The sequence below is a fragment of the Ambystoma mexicanum genome, chromosome 5q (genome assembly GCF_040938575.1).
Source record: "Ambystoma mexicanum isolate Mex_15411 chromosome 5q, UKY_AmexF1_1, whole genome shotgun sequence".
In the NCBI taxonomy this organism is placed as follows: Eukaryota; Metazoa; Chordata; class Amphibia; order Caudata; family Ambystomatidae; genus Ambystoma; species Ambystoma mexicanum.
Window position 1 is genome coordinate 712,970,133 of NC_090933.1, and position 17,244 is coordinate 712,987,376.

A 17,244-nucleotide genomic window follows, 5' to 3' on the forward strand; every position below is an offset into this window, starting at 1 on the left:
AATGGTGTATCAGGAACCTCATTAACATACAATTGGGCAAATGCGTTGGTGCTTGTGCACATTAATCTGCACTGGCTCTAAATCAATTGTGCATGCACAAAACACATTTGAGCATGGTATAATGAATTTGAACTTGAATAATTGTATCCTAGTTAGGCCCATTAGGGCTTTAGGTGGGAAGGGGCTAACGAGGGAAACTCCCCAAATCTAACCTCCAAAACTGCTCCCAAGGGAGGGTGCTGCTGCCGTCCTCGGCCAATAAGAACCTGACGTCCATCAGGAGTCTGAGAGTGCGTTGCATGAGACTAAGGCTACTGAGAATTGCAAACACTACACTTCATTTGCAAGCTGTGAAAGGAATACATTTCGGGAAATGCTGAAGCTGGGCAGCCCAATCCTCACCTCACAACTGAGAACTAATAATAATAATAATAATAATAATAATAATAATAATAATAATAATAATAATAATAACTGATGCTGTCCTAATGAATATATATGGTTCATCATTTACAGACACTGGGCCTCATTACGAGTTTGGAGGTAGCCATGCTGTCATGACCGGCATGGCTACCTCTAAACTCGGGTCCGGGTCTGGGTCCCGAAAAAAGGGAATTACCAGGCCATTCTGTCTTTTGTGGGCCCGGTAATTCCCATTTTTAGGACCCGGACCCGGTACGTCCCCATTCCCATTTGAGCCCCAAATTGGGCTCAATGGGAATGGGGAGGATGCTAACAACCGACCTATTAATGACGGGTTAGCATCCTGGTCTGCTCGCGGGTGCCGGTTTGCATGCCTGGCAAGACCAGACGTACATACCGCCACTCGCGAGCAAACTCGTAATGTGGTGGCCCGGTATGAACGGTGCCGGTACATTACCGGCACTGTTCATACTGCGGCCGCCAGGGTCGTAATGAGGCCCAATGTACTGTTAAGGTGGTGTTGTGGAAAATTAAATGAGCTCCCCGCCCCAGTGTATATCATGTGCTCAAAAGGATTGCATGCTTGACTCACTCTAGCAGATGTATTTGTCAAATATAAAAATATGTGGTCGCTCTTACTGTCTAAAATCCTCATTGTTTTTACTGTAAGGAGCAAGCAACCCACATTGATGTTGTTTGTCACTCCTTTTACCCTAGGTGATTTATTTAGAGAATTAGTTCAACTGTTTAAATACTGATTGAGACAGTAATTTATTTAGAGGTTGCTATTTGTTTATAAACTGAGTCAGACATACATGTATTCACAATTTTCAGCGCTGTGTGGATGCAAACCTCGTGAGGCCATGCTGAGTGACACGAAATAAATGTTTGGGTCTACTCCTTGGGGCAGGTAGCTCTCCCTCATACCCATAAGGTTCACACCCCACACTGTTTAGGCCTCCTCCAGCACTTTGGTAGGGCCCCCTTGACCGTATCTAACCTTGATTTCTCATCTCACTTAGAGGACTGAGGCCCATAATTCTCTGCCAGAAGATTTGCTCAGGCCCATGTCTCTCAGACGAGAGAGCTTCAGGCTGCTGCATATGATACTTCTGAGGGAGACAAACAGGCATAGACATGGCAGGGCCAGGGCGGGCAAGCCCACCCAAAATCTGTAAATGCCCACTCTTCAGTGCTGTGTGGTCATTTACAGATGTTAATGTCCCTGCTCTGAGCACAACTACAATAGCTTCAGGCCCCACTTGTTAGACAATCCTTTACAGATGTTAATGTCGCTGCGGTGGGCGCAACTACATTAGCTTCAGGCCCCACAATCCTGGCTATGCCTCTGGGGACGAAAGGTACAGCAAACAGCTCTCAGCATTCTCTATGCAATACAAAATAGGCTTTGAACAAGGGCAGAATATCAACAAAAAATACTTGATTCCAGATATTTCTTTCTCTTCCACAGTTTCCTTCAGAATATTGACCTCATAAACGCTTGAATGTTGTTAATATAAAACATGGCTTCCATACCACTACGCTTTAATAAACATTATGAAAACAATGCCATCATTTGAGATGTCATGCCCTTATGGTAGCTGTCGTGTGTCACTTCAGCTGAGATGTGTGTCTAGCTGAAAAGTTGCTGCTTGGAATCCATGGGCGATATAATCAGGCTTCTGTCTTTAGGATAACGATCGAGTGTGGCAAAGTCCAGTTCTTGTAACAAAATGTCTATCTTCCACAGCAAGTGCTACACAACACAAACTATTATTTGACTAAGTTGCATCTAAATAATGTATATACTTGTGGATGCATTGAGCTTAATATTTAATTTCAGAAATTGCTTCAATAGGAAGGGTGTGAGGATTAGTTCACAGAGTAGAACAACTAATCTGTGCTGGCTGGCAGATCCCGCAGACAGAAGGAAAGGACATTTTGAAATAAAGTTAAACAGTACACCACATTCATGGCAAAACTAGGTACATCAATGTTTCACTTAAAACAGCCTGAGAATAAAGGTATTCCGGAGTTTTAGTGACACTAACAGCCCAGCTACAGCAAATTACATTCCGCAGGCTTCAAAATGATCAGCCATTGGTGACAATCCATCATTGAATGATGGTCTAGTGTATATTACCAAAGTTACCAAGACTTATAAGTCTGAGAAAGTGATGTGTCATTATATAAGATGTCTTTTAAATGTCTACCTAACAAATGCGTCCTACCGCCAGTGTAGACTTTGGACTCATACTTAAACACTTGCAATACTTACACATCTGTATGACATTGGAAACACATGTAACCGTATGTGGCATGAAAATAAAGCACCATTGAATTGAATTGCCTCAATCTCCTATGGGATGCCAAAGAATGTGTTTAAGTACCGGTTATATGGGGATTCACTTTGGCATTTTGTCATTAAAAAATGTGTCCAACGTGAAGTTTTCAATGTATAATTCGAACACTCAGAACAGGTTCTATATTTAGTTGACATCGTCTGTATTCCTAAATCCAAGGACTTGGTTCAGAATCTTGTCTATTATGAGAAGTGAAACATTTTAGGCCATAAACATGATTAAATCTCTAATAAAAATCTCTACAAACTATTCATTAACAGGGGGTGTCAAATAATTAATTAATTGTGTTAAATCGACCAATTACTGTGCTAATAAAACTTTGAATCACCAGGTCCCAAAAGACAATACTGCACGCTTGTTCTAGGAGAAAGCATTACAACAGCTCAGTTTTCAAGAACAAACTAAAAATAGCCCTATTTAACTAGGGATTCCCCTGCCCAACTGAGGAGGTCAGGAACAAAATAGCGCTCCAACGCCTGCTGCCCATCTCTTTTAAGAGAATGTTGCCACCAAAACCACAGAACTGTTCTTCATCACCGGGGGGGGGCTAGACGGCAATGTGATATTTTCCATATGTGATTTTATGTGACTGTCGTTTCAGAAAGAAATATCCATATCCATACTGTGCACACTAACCATTTCTCTGTGATGAGTCACATATATGTCTGATACACACAGAAATGGATTTATATTATTTATTTAGTTGTAAAAATCACAGGGAAAGCAATGTATTTTTGGCACAAAAATGCGTACATAATTTTCCATTGATAACACGGCAGAGGAGAAGGGTCCTTTACAATGTGGAGAGAGAATGTTACTTGAAGACCAGATGTTGCAGGGAAGGTGGAAACAATCCAGGCACAAGGACAGGACAGAATGACATAGGAACAGGATGGTGGAGAACATTCTGAATTAAGGATGAAGGGGTGACGGAAAAGTGCTGTAGGGCTGTCCATAACAGGTAGAGAAAGAGGAAAAAAGGGTGATGCATTAGCATAGAGTGCTTGGAAACAGGTTCTTCAGAAAGAAGGAGAGCTTTGAGATTGGATTTAAATAGTAGTAGATTTGGAGTACTACGGGTAGGGGGAAGGAGAGCATTCCAGAGTAGGGGAGCGAGGGGAGAGCAAGCGGAAATAAGAGGGAGCACAGGAGGCTCGAATGGTGGCAAGTAGGTGAGCTGAGGATGATCTTAACAAGTGAGTAGGGAAGTAGGGAGTCAGATGAGCAGATAGGTAGGGTGGGACGAGTCCATGGATAGTTTTGAAGATGAGGAGAAGTTAATACTTAGCTCTTTGCTTCATAGATAGCCAGACAATCTTGTGACAGGCAGAGGTGGTAGCGGTAAAGTGAGAAAGGTTGAAAAGTGAGTGTGAAGACAGCAATGTTGAGGACTTTGTCCAGAGATGAAAAGGCATAGTTGGGAAGATCAGAGAGGAGACAGACACAGTAGTCAGATTTAGAAAGGGCTAAGGAGGTGATTACCATTTTAGCAGTATTGAAAAGAAGATGCTGACATTTCTTTCTGATTTTGAGGAGGTTGAGTCTGGCTGTAGAGGCAGGTTTCTAGATGAAAGAGAATTTGTGTGATGGGTCGAGGATGACACCAAGGTTACGCGTGGACGCCGAGTAAGAAAGGTAGTTAAGAGAGAAGATGAGGAGGAGAGGAAGAGATGGCCTGTTTGGCCATAAAGTAGAGAACTTCAGTTTTAGTGGCATTGACCATGATCAAGTGAGACGCCATCCAATATTTGATGGCATAGAGACAGTTTGAACAGACAACATGTTTATTGATGGAACAGGTATTCATCCCATGGGACCTTTTGGCACAGATAACAGGTGCTTATTTTTATCCAACTCAATGGTACTCATTTTATCAAGCTCAAAATGATGAAGGGGATGGTGGATCCGCCAGGATTTGAATCTGTGACCATGAGATTACACATATAATTATATAGTGGTTGCAATAGCACACAGAGCAACAGTTATCTCATGGAATCTCAAGAAAGTAAACACTGACACCTTAACTGAACTTGACAACCAAATATAAAAAGATAACAGAAATAGCACATAAATCACCAGGCGCTGCAGGTGGGAATACAGAGACCTGGTTCAACCTTGAATGCTATTGTTCTGAAGAACATGGTAAACTTGGAAATTACGTCTTTGAAGTTGCGTTGATCAACAAGGTATAGCAAAAAGAAAGCAGAACACATACACATGGATAAGAGCTAGTTAGGAAGACCTATGCAATATTTTAAAGTTTGGAGTCTAAACTTTCTTGGAAAACATGAGATCACAAATAATCAGATATGAGAAGTTATGAGCCAGACTTGAGATTTTTACATCCATATAAATTGTGGGATTTTGTCCAAGATACCTGTTGAGTCTAGCATTTGTCAATGTAATAAGTCATCCTTGATTCCAAGTTCATAAGTAATTGTTCTGCTTCCAGTCTATAACAGAATGATCCTTGTGCCTGTTATTGATTATTTGTGAGGCTGTACTAATTTCTGTTTGCCAGGCCCAACTATTTTTATTAGCAGGATTTGATGCTGATGTGTTTAAAGGTCTTGGAAATGTCCCTTTGGCTATTCAATGGATAAAAATGCCCCACGTTTTGAGTAATACTTGTGCTCTTGGTCCACTACAATACAACAAGGAACATATACAGTTATAATGAATGTGTTGTTCATGAGGATGTCCGGATGTGTTGCGGCCTGAATGTATTTGACATCGATACATATGTTTTATAATATAATACATGGGGAAGATATTTTTTGTTCTGGTTACTAATTTGGTGTAACTATATGATAGGAAGTGAACAATTGATTTAATATTGTTTTAATTTTGTAAATTTGGGGCACCATTTTTTTTAAATGCGTGTTTTACCTAATACCAATCATATTAGAATAAGCTAACAAATAACACAACTCATTTGAAACAAGAAAAACAATTGAGAGGCCCAAATGCGATTCATCCAAAGAATTGTAGTTATGTTTGCTTTTCTCACCCTCTAGTAAAATGTATTGTTACTGTATTGAAGAATAACAGTTGTCCGGCAACTTTGAATATAAAAAAACAAACAACATCAACAACAATCTAGTGAAGATGTTGGACATTAGCCCAGGGGATAATGCTCACCCTGTTTTGCAGGCATTAAACTCAACTATTGACCTGTTACGAGCATTCATTAGACAAGACCATGAAATTACATGAATATATGTGGTTCTAACCCAAAGTCACCATACTAAGCACAGACACGTATCCCAATTAAATAAACAAAAATCAATCTGTGAAAGCTAGTGTCAAAAGGGATGATTTACTGACCAGTGGTTCTGCACTAGGTTCCAAAGCTAATCCGACTTAGAACGTTTGCAATTGCCCAATATTGTGGAAGGTTCTGAAGAAAACAGCCATGCTCCAGGTGATAATTTGCATTAGGGTAAAAGGCAATTAATTCTTGGTACCATATTGCATGAGCGCGTCAAGAAAGAGACTGCTCTTGGCAGTGGTAATGATGCTAGGCTGTCATGACATCCTAAGTATCAAGGCAACAAAGCCTGGAATGAGTTGACTCCAGGAATCTGCCCTGTCACGATTTATCAACAATTTACAGGTGCAACCAATAAAGTATCTCAAAAAAAGAAACACAGTCATTGATGATGATCATTGTTTCATAATGATAGATCAATTCAGCAACATTGAATTTTGGATAAGTGCCCATCCTACATACGTGGGTGAGACCTGCATTCACTACAAACATGGCTTGTAGTGTAGACTCCACAAAAACAAAGACACAGTCATGGCATGAAAACTTGATCCCACTTTGGTCAACGAAATACTTAGTAGTTAAAACATGCAAAGTGGATGAATACAAAACAGTAATTCAGTTATGGGTGATATCCATACTTCAAATTCTGAAGGTTGCATGTTGAACAGAATGTTACAGCAGGTTTTGTCAAGCATAGTTTAGCTCATATGAAGTCATTATACCAGTGCCAGTGGCTTACTCCCAATCAAAGTAGAATAAAGTTAACATATAATTGTTTACTTATTAGCAGAATTAGCATTAAAGTGTGCCATCCTTTGCAGGATAATAGTCATTGCTTACAATATTATGAATAAAGGATTCAACAACAAATATGTCATGCACTCTCATTGAGAGACCCTGTTTCCGGAAATCTGCCAGAAAGACAACGAACATTGCCATTCACATCAGGAAACCATCAGAACGTAACAGAAAACCTGACTTACCAAACAACTTATATTAAAAAAGACAGTTACACTCAGTCACAAGCTACATGATGTTTAGATTGGAGACTTTGATTGTGTGTGTCCCTGTCTTTTTGTCTGGTTTGTCTGTTGTGAGTCTGTGTGCACAGCCATGAACTGGGAATGGACACTAATGTGATTATTTGTGCTGATGCACCACACTCTGGGCCAAGACTCAACCAAAACCTCCAGTCCCTGCCCTCCTTGGAATGGCCCAGAGGGCTGAATGGAAGGAGGAAGTCCAAGATGAACGGGTATCAGGGCTACTCATATTCATGCCTGGAAGACACAGAGCTATTTCAATGCAATAGTGTGTGGCTACTGGGCTGGGTTCCCTTATAAAATAGATGGGCCAAAGAGCATGATGAGAAGATAAGCAATGAAGAACAACTATATGTCCAATGTTATGAGCAGAGAAGAGCCAGGTGATCTTTGAGGGGTTTGGCCATGATGGGTTACTATTTTTGCGTTTGCATTTTTTCATCTGGACTCTTTTGGAAGATGCTTTCCAATTTGCCAAACTCCTTACAAGGTCAACATTTTATGTTGTGGTGTTTGTTACATATTTTTAATAGTGTTGGGGGAGACGTGGTCTTTTCCGCCTCTCTCCATTCCCGCGCTGACTACAATCCTGTTTATGCTATTGTGAGTCGCCTCCCCACACCGCGTCGATTATTCTCACTAACAGCAGTAAACAAATGAATACCCAAGTCTGTAGCTACCCAGAAACCCCATTTTGTGACACATCCGACGCCATATTTTACTAGGCATGAGAATGATCTCTAAACACTCTATCTCCCCTGTCCAGTGCCTTGCAAAAGCAGCCCAGTCCACCTCTGCCTCCTGCCAGCTCTGCACAAGCCTTGTTCTCAAGGAAGCCCAGCCATTCATTGTTGCAACATTTAGTATCATCCTAGCACAGATGAGCTCACTGCACTGTGTCAGACCGGAGCACGACTGAGCTTGTAAGACCATTAATCTCCACAAACCTGCCTGCGCATCCCTCACCCCCACCCCACCTGGCCACAGTCCACTGGTCCCAGGACCCTCTGATCTTTTGATACAGATACACATCTAACCCCTCGTAGTAACCAGATGGGAACACCCACCATCGCCCTAATGCCAGACACCGATATATCCTCCCTAAACCTAACACATGTCTATCCATACCATGAGGCATCAGGTAGATCATAAACCCACAGGGCAGGCGCTCGAGGCGGGGCACTGTGTTTTATGAACCTCCAGGTAATGGAGTCGGAATGCTGGTGGATCTGCCAATGGGTTTGGAAAGGCTCCATTCATGCCCTCATTTTTATGTCCTCCGCTATTCTCTCTAAACCAATGTCTATTGTTTAGCTTAGATTAGTTAGCCATGTAACTCTTTTGAAGAGCCCGACCTTCACCGTGGAGATGAGCCCAGCTGACCTAAGTGTCTCCTGATCGACTCAGACACAGCAGCCAATTGCTGCCTGACATCACCTATAGAGCATGCTGTGGAATGGGGGTCAACCAATTTAAACTGTTGGTTTATATTGTATTTCATTGCATCACGACTGACATTATTTTGGTTCATAATGTGCTGCCCGTGTATTGTTTGGCAGAGCGCTGTCGGGCAACAGAGTTTTCTGCTTGCATTTATCTTACATACAATTGTTTTACTTGCAATTGTTCCCCTAAACTCATTCCCTCTCAAGAAAATGATATTTACTCCAAATGACGATAAGAACTCAGACCCGTTCAATGTATCACTACGGGTATATGGCAGATAGGGCATACAGGTCTAGAAAAGGTGAGAGTGCAAGTTATGACAAGTGTACAACCATCGTATTTTTTCATGATATATTATTCAAAATGTCCTCAACATATTAAATAGCTATATGAAAAACGGTGTTGTGGTGTGTGTGTGTGTATGTAAGTAATTATGGTCCATTGAGTGCAGAGAGCCATGCATTCCGCATGGGAAGCACTGCCCACTGCTGTGTTTGTCGTGTGGCTATGATATTGAGGCACACGTTATTATACAACATACATCATATCCATGTATATTTACTTTTTAAGCAATGCATCAGCATGGATTCAAGCAGCACCCAAACTGCTGCGTATGCGTTGGAAGCACATTGTAATTCTGCAGCAGAGGCATGGTGCAGCACCTCCGCTGCACAACAGAAACGGACTCTCAATGAGTGAATCTTCAAGATCTGTGTTCAATCTACAGGCCACCCGTTTAAAGCCCAAGAGGCCTGACTCAGACATTCATACTTAAGTACAATGCAGCGCTGGGTTGTCGAATGAGTCCAAGTGTTTTTGCACACATGATAGCAATTGCATTTCCTATTACAATTACAATTAAGCATGTGCACGAACTGTTTTCGCATGCACGAAATGCCTTTCCCTCCGCAGTTGTTTCTTGTAACCCATATTATAATTGGATAATAGTAAAATATGCTTTATGTGTTGGCAATCACAGCACATTGGTTGCAAGGACTGTGTAAAACGTTATTATTAAAGGCCGATGCCAAATGGCATTATTTGTTCATGTATTTGTATTTTTTGTAATGCACTAAATGCACACACAGTAATTTCATAGTTCTTTGGGGAAAAACAGGGCCTCGGTGTAGGGAGAAAGGCCAAACTAAAGGAAAGGGGGAAGAAGTTTGAGTGAAAAGCAACCCGTGAAGCTTGATTCCAGATAAGCGCTGGGGATGAGGTGTGCACAATAAGAATTACTGGCTGCTTCATAGTCATTAAACAGTCTCAGACGGTACAGAAAAGGAGGTCGTAAAATATGCTACGCTACTGGGACTTATACTGCTCGCTGCTGCCATTTGCCTGATCCCAAAGCCCTGGAAAGCAAGACTGCAAAATTAAATGAATATATGATTGAACTTGTTTGTGGCTATTGCATTTATTTATTAGGGGAATTAATATATCCCACAAATGTGCAAGAGCAAGCAAGTGTAGTGAAGGATCTCAGACCTACACAGGAGTTTGCACCCCCAGGGAAATGCTTTAAAATATTAGGCTGAAACGCTGCATTTTATAGCACACATTTTTGTGAACTATACAAGCTATAGAAATGATAATCAAATGCGCAGGTTAGCACATTAAAACATCCAATAGCTGCCAGCACCCGAACACTACAGTAGAGCATATCCTAAAGTTGTTCATGATGCTTTTGCCCACAATATATGACAGTATTGTGCCACTGTAATAAGACGTCATGCAGGATGTGGCCCATAATGCCAGTAATGCCATACTAAGAAATCATGTCCCTGCTGGTTGCAAAAACAGCCTATTTTTTTCTTTCACCGTATATCTAGTAAGCCAGGGCAAATTTGCCAAAGACTCCCCAGTGAATCCCCACGGGATTAATCAATGCATGTGAGTCAATTCGCAGGCACCCACTGAAGAATGTAATTCCAATTCAGGCCCACCGATAATTAAATTCTACTGAACTAATCTTAGCACATGGCTTAGGCCTTTCTATTTGTGAAATGTAGGAAGATACAAATGTTCCAATGTGTCAATGAAATCATTACATTTAAATACAGCCTATGTGTTAGGATAGCCGGTCCGATAGCACAGCGAGTAAAGCGCTCACTTTGACATCTGTGCAGAGCCTGCTGACGCAGGCCCAAATCCTGGCAGGGCCAAACGCAGCTTTTCATCCTTCCGAGGTCGATAAATGAGCACCACACACCGTGGGTAATAATAAACAGTGCTCAGATACCTGAGGGTTCGTAGCACTATATGAATGCTTAATGATTTCCAATGGCACCCAAGTGCTTCGGCTGAGAATATTTGCCGTAGTCACACTGGAATTTATAATATAAAAACACAGAAAACCATGATTTACAATGCGTTTTTTAATGGGATTTTCCCATTGGAAAACGCTGTTGTAAATAAGGCACTGTGGTGTTTCTACATATGAGGTATAAAAGCTCTCACTCTAACTAAAACGATGCCAGCTCTGATTTGAATTGAGAAGTGACAATTTTAGGGAGCACACATTGAGAAAAATCACCTGAAGGGGATTGATCAATTTAGAATTTGAGGCAGATATGCCCACATGCATATTACGTGGGCACACCCCTAAGTATGCTAGCCTAAGGTCCGCATGCCAAGTGGAAGACATGAACCCGAGCCAAATCTGGAAAACTCCATGGCGGGGCAGAAGCGAGGAGACTGTCTGCACGCCTGCTCTGCGCCATCTGTGGCAGCCGGCTGAGCACGACAGCTGCACAAGCAATTCAGGCCTGATTGATCTGAGGGCCTCGTGGCACAGATGGAACACATATAAATTGTGACCAGGATTGGTTCGGTCCGTATCCTCCACCCGACTTTACAGCTTCGGCAATAAGAGAAGATTCGCTCGTGTTTTCAGTGGCGATACAATCACGTGCGTCTGGTCACCAATATAACGCCCTGGCTTCCCAGGTCCGTGCTCCGATAGCGGAAGGAAACTGACTAGGAGTCAGTTCACCTGGGCGACTGGATGGAATGCGCGCGCTCACCGTTTGTCATTTTGTTTGAGTTGTGATTCTGTTGGTTCCGAAGAACACACCATTCTCCCTTCAACAAAAGAGTCTAGGTCATAACTTGTCATGTCCTATATAACATTTTGCTTTTCGAATTTCGCACAATCCGTTAGCCGCTGTGGATTAATAAGAAATCCTTTTCTGTATTTGGGGTGGGGCCGGGCGTATTTGTCCCAAGAGTGCCCTTCCTTCAGGAACAACGCACGCAGTCCCTTTTTTCATATGTAAACAAACGACTGTAAATAAGTTGTCCTGGTACACTATCGACTTTACTTCGATTGACTGTTGGTTTTGTTATGCCACTGTGTACGACTAGTATTGATGAACAGGAAGCCACCACTCGACTTCATGCGCAGCACCTTCCGTTTCTTCTTGGACATTAAAGGCTGGCCATTGTTTTCCCTTCATGTAATGTGGCAAGGTACTTTCTGCAAAGGATGTTGACTCATGAAGCTCGTTTGGCTGTAGAAAGTCTGCAATGCACTATTAGGGATATGGGGATAAAAGAGCTGAACCGCCTGATTTACAAAGGCGCTTTTTCAATGAAAAGCCATATTGAAAAACGCTTTGTAAATCAGGCCCACTGAGTCGCATAAGGAAATCGGGGAGGGGGAGGGGAGGAGCTAGACAAAACATCTATCTAGGGTCACATTTAATGCATTTGAAGATTTGAGAAGCAAGTTTACACTATAATTGATACACAATACACCAACAACACGTGATGGATTTCTGATCAAGTGAATTAATTGTACGTGTTTCTTCAGGCTGCCAACAATCACTAAGCAGATCTATTTGCAGTTTATTTAACACCTTTAGGCAATAAGGTCTGCAGAGGGCACTTTATAATGGTTCATTCTCAGTTACAACCTGTGCGACAATATCACTAACTTAGTGATTTTACCAAGATCACACTGACACTGCAAGTCAGATGGGACTCGAAACCAACATATCCCAAAGTAGTTAAGCAATGTTGGCAGTAGTGGACAGTTGAGGTTACGCGCCCTGCCCAGAGTTGGGGTGTGTGATCGGGTTGCAAATGGGAGCAAGTTGTAGTTACCCTGCCAAGGTAGCTACGCCAGAGAAAATGTTTAAGAATGGGTTTGCCACCATGAATTGCGCACACAAACACGGTTGTTAAGAGCTCATTGAGCATTATTCAATACAAATCGACATGTGTTTCGAGCTTCAACGCTCTTTTTCTAGGCTTGTAAAAGCTTGTACCAGAAGACTATAGAGTGATACGTGAGAGAAAAGAAAAATATATGGGGTGCATTCACCGGCTCCACTATATAGTTGCAGTTGCAATTAAACCATGGCGTTTCTGCAGGTAGAGGGAAAACAGGAGCCTCAAGGCTGTATTAAATAATGCTCAATGAGCTCTAACAACCGTATTTGTGTGCGCAATTCATGGTAGCAAACCCATTCTTCAACATATCCCAAAGGCAACTAAATCACCGTGCCACACCTGGTGAAAAAACGAATCGCCCTACATCAATTTAAATGGTGTGTCTATCAAAATAATTCCCCTTACCAATCAATCATTTCATTATTATCTGAAATAATAGTCCAAACTGTTTGTGGTTTAAAAGGGGAATGTGAACAGTTACACAAGTGGTAAAGTCTGCCTCCACAGGCAATGCCAGTAGTGTTGTGCCTGAAAGTCTGGCTTATAGGCAGTGCTTACTGTGTGGGGGAGTTTGCCAGGCTCAGCCCTGGCACCTCATTTTGAGCCTCTGCACTTATTGCCTCAGATTCATTTTAATTATGAAGGGGTGATAGTCAGTGCATGCATCAACCACAATGACCAGATGCGAGCTGTAGGGTAACCCTATATATGTTGATACTGTGGGCAGCAGCTATGGGTCGTGGCAGCAGTGGTGGGGCAATGCCCACCTGTAGTGTCACGTAATTGCTAGAAAATATTTGGCCCCTGGCACTTATTTTTTTTAAAGTTAAGCACTGTTTATAGGCTTGAGATGAAGGTCGGGTGTCACACTTTTTATTCCTTTGTGCACCATTCGCTAAGAAGAGAAATGACAGTTCAATGACAAAAATGTCAATATGGCTGCTGGATAACTAACATTCAGAGTCCACGGCTGAAAAGTCCCTCTTAAATTCATGAAGAGAAGAGAAGGTTTGCAACTTCGGCAGGTAATATAATGTAATGTAAGTGGTGTTTTGTATTGCCTGTCTGCCACTATTGGTGGCCTCGCTGCGGTTGGCTCAGTCAGAAAAAAGGGTGTGGGGTCTGTTAGTGTGACAGTGGAAAAGGCAGATACGAGACCTGTGGTGCTGATGGGTGCATGTCGGAATAGACAGGCCTGACCCGGCCTCTCAAGACTTAGGCCTCTGTATCCATGGAGGGAATATATATCACAACGGGGGACCACCTCGCCGACCCTGTGATTGCTCGTCCTCACTAAGGGACTCTGCAATAGCTACCTCCACCACACTACTTACAGGAAACCTAATTTCTGCACAAACTATAACCGATCATCAGGTCAACAAGACCACCTCCAGAAGTTCCTATCCTCAACCCAGCTCATTGACTAATATACTCAGCAATCCATTGACTAATATACTCAGCAATCCATTGACTAATATACTCAGCAATCTAAGATTGCCTTGAAAATGACCCAGGAGGGTCAACGCACGTGTCAGTCACAGGAATACATAGTGTTTGCTTAGAACTTACAGAGTCCGTTTGTTGCTATGAACTCAGACTTTAATGTCCTAAACAAATACTTACCTAGCACATGTGATAAGGGTTCTCTCTTGTAGATTTGTGGTCACCTTACAAGGGACGGAAGGGCAACACCCCACCTGAACCCCCACACACAAAACAGGGTACTATCGACTCCCCTTGATTAGCACAGGACGCCCTTCATTCTAGTGCCCTAAGTTGTTGTTTTGTGCAGGTCGTAAGTGCCTGGTTCCTGAGTACCAATTTGCTTACTGTGGGTTTGGCTGTGATACTTGGGAGTATGCAGTCCATAGAGAAGAGCCTGCTTGCTAATTCTGGTATTAAACAAGTCAATCCCTTCTCCTATCACCTAGAAGACATTTCGAAGAAGTGCCTGTTTTGGTAATAGTATTGGAAAATATTCAGCATTATTCAAAAGCGTATTACAACTAACTGTTCTGCATAATGCATGTCAAAATGTATATTTAAAAAAAAAACCACAATTGCTATGCTCATGTGTGTAGACTGCTGCCCCATTTCTGGGATGGTCTGCCAAATTTTACTTATGGAAAAGTCATGAATGAACATCATTCTGCTGAGGCAGTTCTGCATAGTTCAGAATAATTGTTAGTACAATGTTCTATGGCACTCGATATTATATACATTTCAAAAATACGATCTCAGCATTTCATGTAACAATGCATTGGATTTAAGGTAGATTCACACTTACACACAATTTACATTACAAACATTTTAAACATGTATGTCTGGAGCTTACATTTTTGTCAATGAATCCTCACATGAAAATTACACTCGCAGGATTGCTTAGAAGTCATACTGGTAGGGTAAAGTTTGACACTACTGCTAGAGAGGGCCAACTTAAAGTGATCTTTGAAGGATGTGTTTTGGGCATGGAGAGGCAAGTAGTGAGTGGAAATGGCGATATGGATTAGCATGACCATGAGTAGTCAATGGGTGGGTAGCTTCCAGAGGTCATTATTTTTGGACCCCTAGGTCTATGGGTATGCCTTTTGAAATACAACACTAGCACTCCCACTCACATTATTGTGCATTATCTATTAATATCAGAAACTGGCATGTGTAGTCTCTGGCTGAAATATGTGAAACATTAACTTGCAAAGTTGGATTTTCCTTACGGCTTTTTAGATTGTGCCGCTGTGGTGGATTTAAATAAAACAAACGGTCAGTTTACCATTTTCTTAAGTATCGTTGAGGGGGCCCCCTCTGTGCACCAGTGAGCAATTCTGCTAAATGTGAAGACTACTCTCCTGCCTTTGGCTAGCCACATGAGCAGAAGAAGCAGTTCCTCAGTAGTCTCTGCATTTGTTGATGGCACATCCTGAGATGGCACATTCACGGAGGATCTGATATACATTTTTTTTTGTCCATCATTTATGTTCATTAGTAGAAGATAATTTTTCCTATTTTGAGAGGCACCAGAATTAGGCAGTTCACCACTGCTTTAACATTATTGTTATCTTTCCCTGATAGACATACAGGGCCTGAAAAAGGCCTTGCAAATCATGCTGATGGAATTTGTCTTATTTTTATTTCTCCCTATGTTTGATGTCAAATATTTATATTTCTTCATGAAGTTATGTTTGCGGTTTGTTCCACTGTGCCTTTTGTTCATATCTTTGTTATCTCTTTCATGAAGGTTTGTTAACTTTTGAAACACAAATAATGAAACACATCTGCTACATTAAAGGCTATGTATACAAAGAAATACATGAGCACTGTGCTCATAACATCAAATGGCGTCTGGTGTGGTGTAAGATCCTAAGTACTTAGCAGAGATGATTAGAAAAGATACTGTGATAATTATAATTTGGTGTTCGATATATCTGGGACACTCGGTTACTGTTTTTTCTTCAAAATTAGTATCTTTGACCTCTCTTGAATGAGGGCTGCGTGATGAGGGCTGCTTTCATAAACCCAACGAACAGTGAAATGGAGAAAGATGTTCACGTTGGCCCTAACGCATATGAATGAGAATAAAGTACATAGGATGCATTTCATTGAAGATTATGTGCATAGGTTTTGCTCATCATAAAAACCTGATTAAATTCTACTATTTGTTCAGAAGTCCAAGCCTACTCACAACGCCTCTTTAATCCTTCTGTCTCTGTTGTCCCCGAAAGGCATCAGAGACATTTCTACAGCTAGAATGTATATATTTTTTTTCCCAGTGAGTAAACCAATAATAAATGCAGGCACAATTTGCTTTCCGTTGAAACAATTAAATATATGCCTATCTGGTTAATGTAAGCAATGCATCATTATATGCACAGAAATTACACCACAGGCCTAAGGCAATGTGTATTTTTCAAATACAATACAAGGAAACACATGTTGAGGGTAGTGAAGACAGGATAAAAGTTTGATTTCTTTGAAATTGTGTTTTGTTGGGGTTCAAATAATCTAGATGCCACGAATTGACCTGCGGCTACCACCACTTATATTGTGATGTTGTGTGGACGAACCCATTCATCTTGAGAATTCTATGTTGTGGCTGAGGCAGGTTTTAGTGTCATGGTGGTGAAGGTCTCCTGATGAGGCATCGGCACGCACCACATCACTGTTTTTAAAGTGGGGGGGATACAGGAGGAGCTAAACGGACCCACATGAAGACATCGGCCCTCCCAGCCCTTCCCCTAGCTCGGCCACTGGCACATATATCTCATGGAGCCATAGCCACGGCAAACTGCTCTGTCAAAGGTGACACTGAAGTCAGTGACTAACCAGAATGCACTTTCTATGGTCAAAGCTCACCACTGCATGGCACCATTGTAGCAAACCTTCAGCCCCGAAGAGGCCAGGCTACGAAATGCAGGGGATTCCGCTTACACGCAGACACAACCTGCGGGATACATCTTTCCACATGTTTTTGCCCTCAAGCCATCGGATACCTTAAGTCTAATCATATTCTCTGTGTCCTTTGCAT

General features: G+C 41.8%; 1 protein-coding gene across 13 annotated transcripts in view; it reads right to left on the reverse strand.

Moving 5' to 3' along the window:
• EYA1 (EYA transcriptional coactivator and phosphatase 1) overlaps positions 1–17,244 on the reverse strand; it is a 395,631-nt gene that overhangs the window by 209,824 nt on the left and 168,563 nt on the right. The window lies entirely within an intron of this gene.